At 44.5% G+C, this 19,028-nt stretch overlaps 1 protein-coding gene across 6 annotated transcripts in view; it reads left to right on the top strand.

The window, feature by feature from the left end:
- sema6bb (sema domain, transmembrane domain (TM), and cytoplasmic domain, (semaphorin) 6Bb) overlaps nt 1-19,028 on the top strand; it is a 533,030-nt gene that overhangs the window by 78,087 nt on the left and 435,915 nt on the right. Inside the window, exon 3 of one of the 6 annotated variants that reach the window (XM_073068717.1) lies at nt 16,198-16,280. The exons of the other annotated variants lie outside the window; for them this stretch is intronic. The gene's annotated coding sequence lies outside the window, so the exon portion shown is untranslated. The remainder of the gene's footprint in view (nt 1-16,197; nt 16,281-19,028) is intronic. 6 annotated transcript variants of the gene reach the window in all.

Genomic DNA, 19,028 nt, shown 5'->3' on the forward strand with positions numbered 1-19,028 from the left:
GGCATGCTGTGTTGCCGTCAGAAGCATGGCGACACTTGCGTTCCGATGCTGAGGCAAATGATGCACTCCGCTGTATGTTTCAATGTACGTGTGACAAGTAATGCCAGTCTTTAATCAATGTACTGTAGCGATGTACTACATACAGAGCTAGAGACGACACGCAGTTGGAAAGTCGTTTCGAGACTAGTTTATTCAAACTTCGCGGCGCTGGCGTTTAATCCCTAGCGCCCGCCCTCTCCGGGCGGAAATGACGTCAGAGGTGCATTACCAAAGTCTCCCCCTGCGTGCTGGCTACTTGTGAGCCGCTTCGCCTGTGCAGAAAGTGGGTCAACACATAACCCCCCCCCCAGAACCGGCAATACACCCCCCAATGTCCACAGTCTGGATCAGCCTCTGTTTGGGAGGTCTGCCTCTGCGCCGTGGTGCCTGAACCTCGACCGGCTGCACCAAGTCCACATGGGCTGGCTTGAGTCGGTCCACCATGAAAACCTCCTCTTTCCCCCCAATGTCCAGAACGTACGTGGACCCGTTGTTGTTGATCACCTTGAACGGCCCCTCGTACGGCCGCTGTAGCGGTGCCCGGTGTCCACCCCTTCGTACAAACACAAACTTACATTTCTGCAGGTCTTTGGGTACATGGGTTGGGGTCTGTCTGTGCTGTGAAGTTGGTCCAGGGGCCAAGTTGCTGAGCCTCTTGTGTAGTCTGTCCAGGACTGCTGCGGGTTCTTCCTCTTGCCCCCTTGGGGCTGGTATGAACTCTCCTGGGACGGCCAAGGGTGCACCGTACACCAACTCGGCCGACGAGGTGTGCAGATCCTCTTTGGGCGCTGTACGAATTCCAAGCAGGACCCAGGGAAGCTCGTCCACCCAGTTAGGTCCTCTCAGGCGGGCCATGAGAGCCGACTTCAAGTGACGGTGGAAGCGTTCCACCAGTCTGTTCGACTGTGGGTGGTAGGCAGTAGTGTGGTGTAGCTGCGTTCCCAACAGGCTGGCCACAGCCAACCACAGGTTGGAGGTGAACTGGGCGCCTCTGTCGGAGGTAATGTGGGTTGGTACCCCAAAGCGTGCTACCCAGGTTGCGATCAGTGCTCGGGCGCAGGAATCGGCAGATGTGGCGGTGAGCGGGACCGCCTCCGGCTACCTCGTGAACCGGTCTACCATAGTTAGGAGGTACCACGCTCCTCGGGACACTGGTAGGGGGCCCACGATAGCCACGTGAATATGGTCGAACCTCCGGTGGGTGGGTTCAAACTGCTGCAGCGGGGCTTTAGTGTGCCTCTGCACCTTGGCTGTTTGGCACTGCGCGTACGTTCTGGCCCATTCACTGACCTGCTTGCAAAGTCCGTGCCACGCGAACTTGCTGGAGACCAGCCGGACGGTTGTCCTGATAGATGGGTGCGCCAAACCATGTATGGAGTCGAAAACTTGCCGCCTCCAGGCTGCCGGGACGATGGGGGCGAGGTTGGCCGGTAGCCACGTCGCACAGGAGGGTCCTCTCACCTGGGCCTACGAGAAAGTCTTGCAGCTGCAAACCCGAGACTGCGGTCCTGTAGCTGGGCATCTCGTCGTCTGCCTGCTGTGCCTCCGCCAGTGCTGCATAGTCCACCCCCAGGGACAGGGCCTGGACAGCCGGTCTGGAGAGTGTGTCTGCCACAACGTTGTCCTTTCCCGAGATATGCTGGATGTCCGTCGTGTACTCGGAGATGTAGGACAGATGTCGCTGCTGGTGAGCCGACCAGGGATTGGACACCTTTGTGAACGCGAAGGTCAACGGTTTGCGGTCCGTGAACGCGGTGAACGGCCTGCCTTCTAAGAAGTACCTGAAATGCCGGATTGCCAGATACAGTGCCAACAGCTCCCGGTCGAAAGCACTGTACTTGAGTTCAGGTGGTCGTAGGTGCTTGCTGAAGAACGCCAAGGGTTGCCAGCGCCCTCGATGAGCTGCTCCAGCACCCCACCGACCACTGTGTTGGATGCGTCCACCGTGAGTGCGGTCGGAATGTCCATTCTGAGGTGCACCACATGGTCGCAAGGAGAACACAGCCTCCTCATCCCAAGTAATGTCCTTGCCTTTACCCGACATCAGGGTGTACAAAGGGCGCATGATACGGGCTGCTGAGGGGAGGAAACGGTGTTAGAAGTTCACCATACCAACGAACTCCTGTAGGCCTTTGACCGTGTTGGGCCGGGCAAAGTGGCAGATTGCGTCCACCTTGGCGGGCAGAGGTGTTGCCCCGTCTTTGGTAATCCTGTGGCCCAGGAAGTCGATGGTATCGAGACCAAACTGGCATTTTGCCGGGTTGATCGTGAGGCCAAAATCACTCAGGCAGGAGTAGAGCTGGCGGAGGTGGGACAGATGCTCCTGGCGACTACTGCTGGCTGTAAGGATGTCGTCCAAATAGATGAACGCAAATTCCAGGTCGCGTCCCACCGCATCCATTAGCCGCTGGAACGTCTGTGCGGCATTCTTCAGGCCGAACGGCATTCGGAGGAACTCGAACAGGCCGAACGGGGTGATCAGTGCTGTTTTGGGGATGTCTTCAGGGTGCACCGGGATTTGATGGTATCCCCGGACAAGGTCTACTTTGGAAAATATTCTTGCCCTGTGCAGGTTTGCTGCAAAGTCCTGTATGTGCGGCACGGGGTAGCGGTCTGGAGTTGTAGCCTTGTTCAGTCTGTGGTAGTCGCCACATGGTCTCCAACCCCCAGCTGCTTTGGGCACCATGTGCAGGGGGGAGGCCCATGGGCTGTCGGACCTCCGTACGATCCCCAATTCTTCCATCCTCTTGAACTCCTGCTTCGCCAGGCGGAGCTTTTCCGGGGAGAACCTTCGTGCGCGGGCGTGGAGGGGTGGTCCCTGGGTCGGAATGTGGTGCTGAACCCCGTGTCTGGGCATGGCTGCTGTGAACTGTGGTGCCAGAATCAATGGAAAGTCCGCCAGGATTCTGGTGAATTCGTTGTCTGACAGCGTGATGGAGTCCAGGTGTGGGGCCGGCAACTTGGCTTCTCCCAGGGAGAACGTTTGAAAGGTCTCGGCGTGGACCAGCCTCTGCCTCGGCAGGTCGACCAGTAGGCTGTGAAGTCGCAAAAAATCCTCTCCCAGGAGCGGTTGGGCCACAGCGGCCAGTGTGAAGTCCCACGTGAACCGGCTAGCGCCGAACTGCAGCTGCACTGTGCAGGTGCCATAGGTCCATATTGTGCTGCCGTTTGCAACCCTCAGGGTGGGTCCTGGCTTCCTGTTGCAGGTGTCGTACCCCATTGGGGGCAAGACACTGATTTCCGCACTGGTGTTGACCAAGAAGCGGCGTCCTGACTGTCTGTCCCAGACGTACAAGAGCTGTCCTGGTGGCCAGCTGCCGTAGTCATTAGCGGCAGCTGGCCCTTGCAGGGTGGGCGACAACGGCGGGCTTTTGTGCCCCACCGCTGGTGGTAGAAACACCACTGTTCACTGGGCTCCTCACTCCTGCCTCTGTGTTGTGTGTGCCCCCCTGCCAGGCCTGGTCTGGTCCGCTGTTGGGCGCATGGCCTGGTAATCTGACCGACGGATGCCACGCTCTCCCTCTTGGCTTTCCACAGCACGTCTGCCCGGGCCGCCACCTTCCGGGGGTCGCTGAAATCTGTGTCAGCCAGCAGCATATGTATGTCCTCGGGCAGTTGCTCCAGGAACGCTTGCTCGAACATGAGGCAGGGCTTGTGTCCGTCAGCCAGGGATAGCATCTCGTTCATCAATGCTGACGGCAGTCTGTCTCCCAAACCGTCCAGGTGAAGCAGGCGGGCACCCCGCTCATGCTGTGAGAGGCCAAAGGTCCCAATGAGCAGCGCTTTGAATGCTTCATATTTGCCTTCTTCCGGGGGCAACTGTATGAAATCCGCAACCTGGGCGGCTGTCTCCTGGTCAAGGGCGCTCACCACGTGATAGTAACGCGTGGAATCAGAGGATATCTGCCGAATCTGGAACTGGGCTTCTGCTTGGCTAAACCACACGCGTGGTCGCAGCGTCCAGAAAGTTGGCAGTTTGAGCAAAACTGCGTGAACGGATGAAGAGTCAGTCATCTTTGGTCCAAATCCCGTTTGGACCGTCGGGGTCACCAATGTAGCGATGTGCTACACACAGTGCTGAAATAACGACACGCAGTCGGTAAGTCATTTCGAGACTAGTTTATTCAAACTTCGCGGCGCTGGCATTTAATCCCTAGCGCCCGCCCTCTCCGGGTGGAAATGACATCAGAGGTGCATTATCAAAGTCTCCCCCCGCGCGCTGGCTATTTGTGAGCCGGTTCGCCTGCGCAGAAAGTGGGTCACCACAGTACTTTCCCCTAAAGGTCACACATGCATATACTTTCCAGTTGGTGTCATGGTCAGGAACTGCGGCCAGTTCCTCCCACCCCTGCCCTGCAATAGTCCGGCAGCACTAAAGCCAATTGTAACCTCATTCCTGACAACACAGATGGGCAATACAAATTCTGAGCAGAGATCTGGTCACATTGAATCTGTAAACTGAAACTCACTCTGGGTTATCAAGTCTGGAAAGGAGCCTAAATTGTGCTGTTTTTGATATTAATGTGTTTTACTTGGTTCACAATTACCATTCCTATGGATTCTTCATTATTTTCATGTCTTTCCCATCAGATATAAGGACAGCTCTTTCTCAATGAATGTAATCTAACTTTCTGTAAACTGCAGCAGCAGGCAATGGAAAGAAAGAGAAGCTGGATCATTTTACAGTGATTTTCATACAAAGTGTTGTGCCTCAAATGATCCTCTCAGGGAAAGCAATTCAACTCTGCTGCTGGAACCTCGTTTCCTATCAGTTTTCTGGGCTGCTAAATGGAGAGCTGCATATTCCCCCCCCCCCCCCCCTTATGTTTCCAGTATTGCTGACACCTGCAATTCTCAAAGGGGATCCCAGAACAGCATTCAAAGGGCAGGGCTAACGTAGTATGCAAATGAAGCAGAGAATGAACTCTCATTCCATTTAGCTTCAGTGCTCCTTCAGGCCCTTTGAAAACCACATTGGCTACATATAACATCTCCCAAGTTCTAAGGGTTTTGTTGCCATGGTACAATCCAAGTAAGTGGTGTCCATGTACCACACCAGTCTTACAGCTGTTGTAAAGAGCAGACTCAGCTCTATTACATTGCCACTGGCACAGACTGAACATAGCTACTGACTAACACTGAAAGTACTTGACTGGGGACGGTTCCCAGAAAATTCAGATGCAGGCTTTAAAAATATAAGTGTGAAATTTTTAAGAATAATAGCATCATTATATCAAGAGAGACCGACCCTCTAGAAGAGCAGTCCTGTTGGTCCCATTCCTTGGCTCTTTCCATAAGCCCTTGGATATTTTTTCTTCTGGCGCCCACCTAATACTCTTTTCAACACCACAACTAGGTTTCTCAGACTGTGCATTCAAGATCCTAACTACATACTTTCACATCTACCATGATTCCTTTGCCAAACACTTTAAATGTGAACCTTCTGTTTCTCTGTCCCACAACCAATGGAAGTAGTTTCTCCTTAATTACTTTGTCCAGATCTTTGATTTTAGCCGGTTCTACAAAATCGCCAACTTCCTTTTATCTGTCGACGTAACAGAAATCTCTTGTCCCTGGAGACTGATGGTTAGTTGGTACTGAGATTTTTGTGGCATATTTTTAAACTGGGAACCCAGCAACAGTAGCAAAGCATGCAATGGTTGAAGGCAGAGTGGACAAGGTATTGTGAGAGCCATCTGTATTTGTGGTTTGAAGGAAATTATAAATTCCCACAAATGGCACACTCAGGATAACGGTGTGATGAAATGGGAATTCTAAAGATCAAGTAGTTCTTTGATATATTAATTTTAGATAGTTGTTGCAATGCTGAAGCAGATCCAACTCATCGGAGCCCAATTAATTTCCTGGACCAGTACTCCGTCTAAATGTTTAAACATCCCATCCCTGCATCAATGGTGGACCATGGATCATGTACTATCTACCCATTGCACTCCTGTAAATCACTAGGGCATTTAAAGCCATAGAACATAGAACATTACAGCACAGAAACCGGCCTTTTGGCCCTTATTGGCTGTGCCGAACCATTTTTCTGCCTAATCCCACTGACCTGCACCTGGACCATATCCCTCCATACACCTCTCATCCATGTACTTGTCTAAGCTTTTCTTAAATGTTAAAAGTGAGCCCGCATTTACCACTTCATCTGGCAGCTCATTCCACTCTCCCACCACTCTCTGTGTGAAGAAGCCCCCCCTAATGTTCCCTTTAAACTTTTCCCCCTTCACCCAGAACCCATGTCCTCTGGTTTTTTCTCCCCTAGCCTCAGTGGAAAAAGCCTGCTTGCATTACTGGGGGTCCTACTCGTATTTATGATGTCTATCATCTAGGAAAGCTGGCCAGTCCGTGTAGTGACATCTGCACTGGACTTTGAGGCGAATGGCCAGCTTTTTGCACGGTTTCCATCCGTTGTGGGGGTTAGCATGAGCTAGCAACTCAGCCTCATAAAAAAACACACAAAAAAAAGTTAAAGAAACGGCAAAGTTGCCGCCTGATGTGCCACAAGGCGCAGAAAAGAACAAACAAGCGACAGATCTTGGACAGGCACCAAAAGCCAGTTAATGAATCATAGAGAGAGAGGGCATCGAGGGAAACCCTTCAGACCCTCAACTCTATGCCAAGCATCAACCACCTATTTAAATTGATCCTGCATTTCATTCTTATTCTCGGTAAATTCCCATCAACTCATCTCAGATTATACCACTCACCTACATGCTAGGGACAATTTAGAGTGGCCAGATAACCTACCAACCCCCACGTCTTTTAGATGTGGGATGAAACCAGAACACCCAGGAGAATGTGAAAACTCCACACATACAGTAACTGAGGTTAGGATTGAACCCGGGACCTCTGGCACTATGAGGTGATGGTCCAATAAATGCACCACTATGCCACCCTTGGGGCAAGAATGTGAGAACCCCATTGCTCCAGGTTCCTTCCAGACCATATAATATCCCAACTTCCATCACTTCTTCACTATGGCTGTATTTCCCTGCCTAACATTCTCTGGTAGAGTACTGTAGTGGTGGAGAAGGGAAGGGCAATAGATGGCAGCTTTGCCAATGAGCCAAGAATAATAATTTTTAAATGGACTTGTTACTATAAAAACCACAAGAACATATCCTAGTTCTCCTGATGAGCCATAATCTTTTTGTTTCTTCTCTACAGATACACTCACTTTCATTCATTCTGTCACCCCTGATGCACTGGAGCCATAAACCACCATTACACTGATCATTTACAGATGACACACAATTGCACAGATGCCAAAAGTAAGTGCCAACATAGACACTGCAGAAAACAAGCTGACTACAGCCCATAGAAAGCCAAAGAATGCTGGGGATAATATTTATTCAATAAATGCATATCAGAACTAGAGTACATGCCACTCCACAGCTTGGAGTTTGCTTTTTAGTTTCTTTATGATTCTCTCTATCCTGTCACACTCTTCTTGTCATCTCTCCCATTCTTCCTGCTCTTCTCACCATTTTCTGTACTTTTAATGATGATGTGGTTCTTGCTAATATACTGTTCTGTATAACCAGGCTGCCCGTGTACTCTCCTTATTTAGCTGCTCATCACTCAGACGTGGCTATTTTATCATGCATACACTTGCAGGAATCACTGGACAGTAATTCAGGATAGGACACTAGGAACAACATCTCATCACTACCATCAGGATCCATATTTAATGCTGACCTTAAAGTAAAATAAAACTAAAAATACTGGTCAAGTAATACCTGTGAAAAATGAAACTGAGTTAATACTTCTTCACAGACAGCTCCACTGATGCAACTCTTCTCACAGGTACCTCAATATCTTTCTTCTTCCTGAAAAGTGGTTTCCCCTTTAATGTCGTAGACAAAACCAATGTTTGCACCCTCTTTAATTTCCTCTACCTCTGCTCTTGACCTACTTGACCCTGGAGATCCCATAGTCCTCACTTCCCTCCCTATGTTCCTCTTCATTCAATGGACCTTCTTTTAGCAACCTCACTGACCTAACCCATTGCTGTCTCCCCTCTTCTCAGCATTCTAAAGGGATCTTCAGAACTCCCATTCTTCATTGTCTGTTCTTCCAACTTTGCCGACCATTGCTCACAACGCTTCCCCTTACAGCCACAGAGGCTACAGCACCTGCTCTATTATTTCTTTCATTCCCAATATTGAAGAACAAAAACAATCTGTTCAAATGAAGACACAATTCACTAGCACCTCTTCCAGTACTGAACCCACATTCACTGTATGTTCTCCTCTTCCTTGAAGGAACCCAAGACAGATTGGATGACCACATCGCATAGAACCTGGAATCAATTAACAGAGATGCTTAAAGCCCTTTTACCAGCCACTTTAATTCTCTACCCCATTCCCTTTTGGAGATACTTGTCAATATTCTCTTGTACTATTATAGTAACAAGAGTGAAGTTGAACAGGATCTCATCTTCTTCCTAGACACATTACAGCCGACTGCAATTTTATTTTTTCATGTACGGCAATCTGAAACAAAAGGCTTCAATGAAATCTTATTACTACACGATAACCGAGTTAGCATACAGACAATGCATTCATTTCTCAATATCTGGAGAATTAAAATAAACTTCCCATTTTCCCTGGTTAGAGGTTTAACTTTCAGTTTGACAGTCACTACGAAATAAGGAAAGCTCAAAATTTGACAAGTCACTGACCACACATTATCCCCGTTCTGTATTTATTGACATAATAAATATAATCTTTAAAAAACTGAGAAAGAGCCTTCAAAATACTAGATGCCTTCATAACTTGTTGCTTCATGTCCTCTTAGAGCTCTTAGAGCCAGTGATTTTAAAAATAACAAATTACCAGTAGGCAATAAACTCCTCCTGTCAGTAGCAATGGTTAGCTGTGTAGCCACCTAAGCTATATCCTGGGAGTTACAAACATTAACCACTTCATTATTTGTCGTCAAGGCCCCATCAGTCACTTATTACTAGAAAGGAAAGTCACATGAGATCCAACCACCTCTTAACCCAATACATCATGTGTTAAAGCAGGTGTTAGCTACTAGCTGAATCATCCAGCACAAATTCAACCTATCTCAATTCTGAGTCAAAACTACCAATTAAAAAAAAAAGTAGGAATATTATACTATTTTTGAAAATGTTTGGCTCAGAAATGAACTTGATCTTTCTGCTGAACTGGATCCGATTAAGATCATCCCCAGGTCCTGGCAGAAATCCATTCCAATGAACTGCTCGCAGCCTAAACAGTTTGCAAGTCAGAACTACAGCCACCAAGCCAAGTTTCCACATGTCTGAAGATGCTGGCATATTCATCCCACGGGCCTCCCAGACACGGCGTGTTCATAACCTGGGGAGGAGCTATATTTGCAGATTGACGGGCATATTTATCATCTCTTTAAATTATAAGCTTTAACTCCAGTGGGAAACCAATTAAAATGAAATTAATATAAATACAGTATTCTAACCTGTCAGATCTGATTCTAGAATTCTTTGTGAGTTCTTATTACAAGATCGATAGACAAAGGAGCTGAACTAGACCATTCAGTCTATAAGAGTCTGCTTTACTTTTCAATCCTGATTGACTTATTTCCCCTCTCAACCCCCTTCTCCTGCCTTCTCCCTGTAACCATAGTTACTACTCAAGAAAATATCAACTGCTGCTTTAAATATACACAATGATTTGTCCTCCACAGCTATTTGTAACAATAAATTCCACAGATTCAGCACCTTCCTGCTAAATAAATTCTTCCTTGTCTCTATTTAAAAGGGATATCCTTCTACACTGAAGCTGTACCTTCTGATCCTAGACTTTCCCACAATTGGAAACATCTTATCCCCATGTAGTCTGTGTAGGCCTATTGATGGTTGGTAGGTTTAAAAGAGATTCTACACTCCCCCCCCCCCCCACCCCATTCTTCTAAACTCTAGAGAGTACAGCCCCAGAGCATTACATTTACCCTTTCATTCCCAGGGAAATTTCATAAACCTCCTCTGGACCCACTCTAATGCCAACACATTCTTTCTTAGATATGGGCCCAAAACTGCTCACAGTATTCCAAATGTGTACAAGTTTAGGGAATCAGTCACCAGGACTGCCAAGTCCAGTTTCTGAATTATTAATTATTTATGATGTTTAAAAATCCATCAGGTGTTTCTAAGGCCAGTGTTTGGAATGTACATTTAGCATGGGCAAAGCATGAAGTGGAACCATCTAGTCCAGGAAGGTTCATCTCCAGTTGCCCTGAGATGACTGATCCTCTGTCACGGTTCAGCTGAGATGCCGTAATTATTCTCGGGGAAACGGAGTCAGGTATCCTGCTTCTGATTATGATCCAATGCATACGTCTGGATGGGTGGTCTGCTGGCGATGTCCTTTATGACCAGTTAGCTTGACAGCATTCACTGGGCTTGAGTTCAAAATAACTATTTGAGTGAGGTCACTTGTTGGAGGAGCAAGCCAAACTGAAGAGTTAAGGAATTAATCAGCACTGTTCACAAAAAACATTCTGGGAGTTATTAAGCAACAACAATTTTTGTTCATGTAGCAAATTTAACACTGTCATGTATTACTCTGGGTGGGACAGTAGCACTGGAGGTAGTGCAGCTGTCTCACAGTTGTGCTCATGTTCAGTCCTGACCCAACTGCTGTCTACTAGGAGTTTCTGTGTTCTCCTTGTGACCATGTGGATTTACTCCAGGTGCTTTCACCAACATCTCAAATATTCACTGATTGTTTTGTTTATCTATAATTATGTCTAATGGTCGAAGATTCAGGGTTAAACTGATGGAAATATGGGTGAGAAGTAAATGGGAGAATGGGATTGATAGGATTTGTCTGAGAGCTGCCATAGACTTGATGGGCCAAATGGTTTCCTTCTATGATATGAGGAAATATGGAAAATAATGACCAGGGAAAGAATGAAGATGATGGTTTGGTAATGGATTTGGGACAGTGTCATCAAGTGAGATGAACTTTGACTCCCAGAAGCAGGCAGCTTGAGGTCACGTCAGGGGTTAAATGCTAAAATCATCTGAATCAGAAACCAAACTTGCCTCATTGTTTTAACAGAAAGTGAACAAGATTCTCTGAATTAAGATGAAAAGCAAAAATGCTGGAAATACTCAGCAGGCCATGAAGCAACTATGGAGAAAGAAACAAAGTTAATATTTCAGGTCTCAGGTCTGTGAACCTTCATGGGAGCTGGAGAAGAAAACTTAAGTTGCAGAGAGGGGGAAGGGTAGAGAGAGCAAAGTGAGGATGGAGACAGGGTGATGTTTTAGAGCCATCTAGTAATTAGATGAAGGATAGTTAGCAAACAATTTAAAAAAACACTAAATATGTTGGAACCTTTAAAGGCAGAAAACAGCAATTGCTAATTTTTTTAAGCAAAAGAGAATGCTGAAAGTTGTCTGGTGAACTGTCACCCCTGTTACTTTTCTCTGTCCTCCCGATCTACCCAGTTCCTCCTACACTGTCCCCTATTACCCACATACATTTTCCACAAGTTCCCCTCCCCCTATTGTTCCTATCTGCCCTCTCCACCCGCCTCACTTGACTCCATGCTCTATCTTTAATTTCCAATCAGAATCCATCATCTGCAGCCTTTTGTCACTTTTTCTTCTCACCTCCCAGCTTCTGTCGCAATTTCCATTCTCCTCTCTTTCATCTGCCTGTCATTCCTCCTCACCTAGATCTACCTATTGGTTGTTAACTCTTGCTTCACCCTTCCCTTTATTTTTTTTATATATACCAGCTTTCTCACGCTTATTTTTCAGTCCAGCTGAAGGTTCTTCACGAAACTTACACTGCTCCTTTCCCTCCACAGATCCTGCCTGACTTGTTGAGTTCTTCCAGTATCTTGGTTGTTATTGCAAAAGATTAGATGAGAGAGAGAGAGAGAGAATCAATAATATTAGAGTTGTAAGACGCAAATAGAAAAAGCTGCTAAAAGTCCAAAGGTTGCAATGATGGGTGATGAAATATTGTTCCTTATTTGTTGCACTGGAAATCATTCACTATGTTACTCTTGTAGACCAATGTTAAATCTGGGTTTCAGTGGATGGAATATTTGCCTAAAGGGACTCAATTGTTAGGATCTGCATGGTATTTGGAAAACTGTTCTTCTCAGTTTGATCATCCCTACCTTTTTTGGATAGAACTCTCCCTCAGCTTCCAGCAATTCCAGCAATTAATTGCAAGTACATCCAGAACTCACTGCTGGCCAACCAGCATTACACATTAGAGATGGTAAATGGGTTGATGATGTGTGGTGTGAGTTTTATGACCTCTCAAAATGATTCATTACTGGGATGATTAAAGAACAGCATATGGTCTATATTGAAAAATACTGGAGAAAACTCAGTCATAACTTTTATATTAATATTTGAATACCGTGAGCAACACAATTGAATAAATGTTGAATAAATTCTGAAACAAGTTTTATTAATAATTGATGGTGAACCTGGGTAGTTGTTTCTTTGACACACGTTTAGAGATTGATGATTCACTTATGCATTTATTTCCTGGTTGCAAGGCAGATAGAAGATGCCGGAGGAACTCAGCAGGTCAGACAACCTCTATGAGAGGAATGAACAGTCAATGTTTCAGATCGAGACCCTTCATTTAGAATGGAAAGGAAGGGGGTAGACGTCAGAACATGAAGGTAGGGAGAGGGGATGGAGTCCAAGTTGGAAAATGATAGCTCCAACCAGCTGAGAAAGAAGGTAGGTGGGTGAGGGAGGAAAGATGAAATGTGAAGTTTGGGAGGTGATAAGTCAGACTCTCCTTAAGGTTTAGCTCAAGGAATGATCCACATCACCCCAGCTTCTCCCTTTATGCCCATTCTTTATCTATAGTCACAGTAATTGTGGGTTGTTCATCCACTATGAGTCACAACAAGCCATAAAATCTACTCCCACTGTTTACTTATCCATATTCTCCATCAGTGATCGCAAATTAAAACATCCTGAATTTCTGCCCTGGACTTTGAGTATTGCTGCTCAGCTAATCCTTTGGCTAAGGTTTGCTGAATTAGCCCAAAATAATAAATAAGAACAGAGAACTGTAGGTAGCAGGATACTAAGGGAGCTAATAGACAACTTGTTGGGCTGGAAAAGGAATGGCATGCAACATCATGACTGTAGCAACAAGATCATCATAGGTTGGTTCCTCTCTGTTGATTTTAAGGGTTGTTCATACTGTTAGAATGAATGTAAGAAGAAGTCAATGACCCATATATTGGTTTAGCACCTTAAGGTGTTGGGCATCGATTAAAGGCATATCAATATTTAATTTTTACTCTTTTTGTAAAAGGGCTATTCTTCTTCAATGTTTTCAGGAAAGCTGAGCTTGCTATCTGCAAAGGTGCAGAGGTGGCTTACTCTTTCAAGGGCAGTGAACCTCTAAAGTCTGAGACCGGCTTGTTAAAATGCTACCGCTTTTTACCTCCCACAGTCTGCACAAACGTTCCTTGTAGACTAACATATTCTATTGTAATCATGAAATCAAAAAGACTCTCTCACTGAGAGCCTGACTTCCTTAGCAGTCATTATAGGAGCTTTGACAATATAATGTAATTTTGCATTAGCTCTTTTATGTTCTTTATAATCTTACAAAATCTTAGCATCTGATTCTTAGAACTAGCCTTTAAGATTACTTTGTATTTCCCACTGTACAAAGTGCAAACTGTTCATAAATGGAAGCAATTACACTGTTACAATTTGTTGATTATTTTAGTGATTACCTCAGAGCTATTTTTCAGATTTTTTTGGTTTCTTCCTTCTATTACCTTTAGGACTGAACAGTTGGTGCTTTCTGGATAGAAAATGAAATTATTCTCCTGGGTTCTAATTGAATGCTTTCTTTGTTAACCTTCCCTCTCCCACATTGTGGTTTACAAATAGACTAGGGCAATGGTGAAGTCATTTCAAGCACAAATGACTACTAGATCTAAAGCTTCTGTTCTCTTTGACTTTGCGTCTGTTACCCACTGAGCCCTAAACCAATTGGGTATGGTGGGTGGTCCAGTCTACTACTCCAGAGACCAAGACTAAAGGTCCTGAGCTCGGATTTATGACAGTGGTGTGGGGTTTATATTCAAGTAATAACCTGGATTTTTAAAAAAATCTAATCATCAATAATGGTAATATCAGCTTCTTGTACAAAAAAGGGCATTTGGTTCATCAAATATTCTTCAGGCAAATCTGCCTTCTTACCCAGTCTTGCTTATATGTGAATATGCAGTTATCTTTTATCTGTCCTCTTAAGCAGTCCATCATCTACTCAGTTTGGGGGCAAGTAGGGAAGTGCAATAAATGCTGGCAGATTTCCCAGCCAAGAAAATACATTAGTCTCACTTCTATTCTCACTTCCTCTGAACGTTCTGGCATGCGACTGTGGCTCTACACGTTCTGGCAGCTCTCCGCCACATGTTTTGTAGCCATTCTTCATGAACGGGCCTGGTCAATAGGCTCTTAAAATTAGCGGCTGTGGGATCCCAGCAGAGCCTGCTCACACAACTGAAGCTGTGCTCCGCAACTGCATGATCTTCTCTAAAAGAGAGGATTGACAGTTGACCGTTCTCTAAAAGACCACTGAAGGTATGATTTCATTTCCTTCATGCTATGGTTTGCAGGCAACATGACAGAACCCAGTATTTCTGACTCTTCAGCAAGTCCTGGTGGAAAAGGCCTGTATGCACGTCTTGAACATTCATATTAAATGCTTACTTTCATGGTTGTGGTCACTGGCCAACAAGACTTGCACACATTGAATTGCAATTTGGTTGAACTTAAAAGTGAAAAGAGTTGCCACTTTCAAGAGAAAAGATTGGAGGAGAAATGTAACTATACAATAAAATAGGATGATTGATAAACTGCAGGCAGCAGAGAAAAGGCAACAAATGTATCTCAACCTGCTCAAGCTTCACTCCTGTGGTCTATGATGTCTGTCAGTTGGCCTGATCAAGTTACAATTTACAGCTAGCCATTACCCAATCTGTGACTCATTCTCATGTGACAGGTTTTTGACATGTTTAAAAAGTCATTGTCCTACTTGTGTGAGTCCAACAGAAAAGGATCACATTAAATTTGTTTATTGTGAACTTTTAAATAATTCTGCTCTTTTAAGAAGAATTTGTGCTTTGTATGACTCAATTAAAATTAAGATTCCATAATCCCCTGTAAGAGTTGACAGTCAATCGAGCGGAAGATTATTCTTCTGACCTTTATTGAAAGGCTGCAGCAGATTCACACCCTTTCTGTGATCCTGTCTGACACAGAGTATTGGCCTTTATTAAAAACTCCACAGCAGAAATCAAACCATCCACAACCAAGAACGACTTAGAATGTTGTTCACTCCCAAAACAATACTAAACAGCATTACACATAAACATGGCTTTACGCGTATCAAGCAGCATCTCCGGAGGCAAAGAGGTGTTTAACATTTCAGCTTGAGACCCTGTGACAGGACTGAGTGTGTAGAGGGAAGATATCCAGTATATAGAATTGAGAGAGAGGTGAAGGGAGTATACTGAGTCAAAGTCTCGTTGGTGGTACAACAGATGGAGCCAGGTGTGAGAAGGAGGGTGGAGACAGAGATTGGGAGATGATAGGTGGAACTAGATTAGGGAGGTATGATGGACAGATGGAACCAGGTAGGGCAGATGATAGGACAGGAACTAGGGAGAAAAGAACTTGGTAGATAAGTTTGCAGATAATGGGTGGGTGGGACCTGCTGGGGGGAGGGTGATGAATATGGTGGATGGAGCCAGGATAGGAGGTGTAGTTCAGGTAGCTATGGGAGTCTGTAGGTTTATAGTAGATATCAGTGATGGAAATTGGGAAGTTTACTTTACAAAATGTACATAATTTTTTTTCTGAGCTTCCATATTGATAAGAGCAGGCACTTTCAACCACAATGTATATCCGACCTTAATGCCAATCCAGACCAACCCTATCTGCCTTAGTCTATATTCCTGCCTGCTTCTGTGCTTGTCAAAATGTCTGTTAAAAGTTGCTGTGTGGCAGGGACTGCGTTTCAGGCATCTACCGTTCCCTCTAACCTCAATTTTTTTCTATTTCCATCATGAGAATCAGATTCTATCCTGTCTATAATCTCTCATATTCTTATATGTTTCTATCAGGTCACCCCTCAGCTTCCAGTGCTCCACAGAAAATGATCCAAGTTTGTGTACCTCTCCTTATTAGCTAAGACTCTCCAATCCAGGTAACATCCTAGTAAACCTCTTCTGTATCACTTGCAAAGCCTCCATGTATTTCCTATAATGTGTCAAACAATACTCCAAATGTGACCCACTAATGTTTTATACAACTGCAATGTGACTTCTTGATTTTTATGCTAAAGTAGGCTGTGCACTTTCTTTACTACCCCATCTGCATGTGTTGCCACTCTCTGAGTGTTACACCCCAAGATCTCCCTGGATATCAATGCATCTAAGAGTTTTTCCATTTACTATATATTTCTCCTTTCCATTTGATCTCCCAAAATTCAACACCTCACACTCGTCCAGATTAAACCTCATTTGCCATTTCTCCGTCCGTACTTCCTACAAGTCTATATCCTGTTAAATCCTTTGACAACCTTCACTGTCAACTGTTTTGTCATCTGCAAATGTGCTGATCAGCCTACCTATATCTTTGTCCAAATTATTTGAATAATATCACAACCAGCTGAGATTTGTGAACAGCATCATGATAAGGAGCAATTCTGTTTAACTATTAGGCTTCTATTGTATAATTGCTTCATTTGAGTCCCTGCAATAAAAAAGAAAGTACTTGCATTTCAATCTGCATATCTTTGGCGTCCTAAATTACTTCAGAACTTCAAGATGATTTTTTATTGCACTGCCACAAAGTCATGAGATCACAGTGCAGGCAAGAAAGACCTTTGAGTCTATTTTCATGCCCACGTTCAGATTTATCATGTATTCCTTCAATATGACATCTAATTCCTTCTTAAATGTTACAGGAATGTCATTTCTTTTTATAGCTGGGAGTCCATTCATTGTGCTAATAGCTCTTTTTTGTGAAGAAATTGCAGCTTTCCATGTGAATTTTACTTTTTATAGTTTTTTATATCCCATATCCACTTTTTTTTTTCCTGTTCTGGATTTATCCCTGGATTATCTTTTATGCCTCTGTAGTATCAGTTATCAGACATTTTCTTTGAAGGCTAAAAATGTTGCATACCTCCAATCTTTCTTCATAATTTAAAGCTTTGAAAGTATTAATGGGCCTCAAACCTCCTCTTGAATGTTTCCCTTGTCTCACACCGTTCACAATGGACATAGCATTTCAGCTGCAGACCTTTAACAGTCTGAAGGCACGAAGAGCAGCAAGCTATACAGAAAATATGAAATAAATAAATGGTTAATTTTTGGTGTTATAAACATGATTGTCCTTGAGAAACATTCAAGACTTTTGAAAGGAGCAACAGGGTATTTGTGGACTGAGTGAACATCGCTTACAAGTGATTTCTGAGAATACACTGCCAACAATCCACCTCCTTTTTATGCTGAGTGCTGTGCACAAAATGGTTGTCATGTTTGCTCCACCAATACACTGGCTGCACTTTGTAAAGTACTAATTGGTCATTAGACATATGAAGTCCTTGAGGTTGTGAGAAGTACAAGTGTGAAAAGATTTAAAACTAGAAGAGGCAGCCATCATTTGCAGGTTTATTGTGAAGGTGGCAGCTGACCACACTGGCATTTCCTGTAAAGATGCAGCTCCAACTGAAGTGTCCTGGGGCAATTCTGACCTTTGCGGTCTGTGTGGAGCTTGCCGTTTCTTCTAGCAACTGCATAGATTTCTTTTACTTTTATGGTTTTCTTCCATATTCTAATGATGTGAAGGTCTAGAGGTTAAATGGCCACTATGAATTGCCCCCGGTGTGTGGGTGAGTGGTAGAATCTCTGGGGGGGGGGGGGGGAGTTGCAGGGTATATGGGAGTCTGTGAGGAGAACAGAGTGGAAGTATAGGGTTAGTGGAGCTGGGTTCTTGATGGTTGCAGGGTCAGTGCGTTGAAAGGCCCATTTGCACACTGTAGTACCTTGAAATGTAAACCTGCTAGCACCTGTACTTGGATCAGTAGGTGTTTTCTATTATCCTTCTAAAGCATAGAACAACGTATCAGGGATCTGAGCTGTTGTCCAACAGCATACTCAATAACATTTCAGAGACAGTGCATCAGGCAGATTGGTGTCTGTGCCACTGGAGTGACCATTGGCAGCTTTCTTCCTACTACAAAGCCACACTACAATCTATTGCTGCTCAAGTGGAAGAACGGCAATATCAAAAGAACAGCATGGGCATTGGAATGAAAAACAAAAGATACTAAAAATGTTAAGTAGTTCAAGGAGCATCTGCTAAAGAGTACCCTTTGTCCACTGTTTATATTCCAGATTCTTGGCATCCTAAGCCTGCTAAATATCTTGGCTTTGGAAATAAAGTCTAATTATTTTTCAGCTTTGCTGTTGCTGGTTTAATCTTTGGTCAGAGACCGCTATATTGATAAACAAAAGGTCTTTCAGCTCTCAACAAAATGAATACTGGGATTGAATCAGCTATACTCAGGATTCACAAATCAGCATGAAGAGATGGTTCATGTGGTCAACTGTGCTAACAGATTCAAAACTACAAAAGACAGCCATTGCTTGCAAGTTTGACATGAAGGTGGCAGCTGACATTTGATAACTGATGTACTGTCATACAAATCCATATTGATTTACTGGCAGATCAGTTACACATCTGTGCTTTTTGTATCAGAGGATTTGAGGATTGGATTGTTTCTCGGTTCCCAGGTTCTCGTGTTTCATAGAAATGTGTTAAAAAGGAAACATATGTTATGTTGACCAAGTGGCGATAAGTGATCAGTTTGGGTTACACAAGTGTGTGTATAACAACCTCCAAACACTTCCATAAATATTACCCAAAACAAGCCAGCAACCATGAA

The sequence above is a fragment of the Hemitrygon akajei genome, chromosome 16 (assembly GCF_048418815.1).
Source record: "Hemitrygon akajei chromosome 16, sHemAka1.3, whole genome shotgun sequence".
NCBI lineage: Eukaryota > Metazoa > Chordata > Chondrichthyes > Myliobatiformes > Dasyatidae > Hemitrygon > Hemitrygon akajei.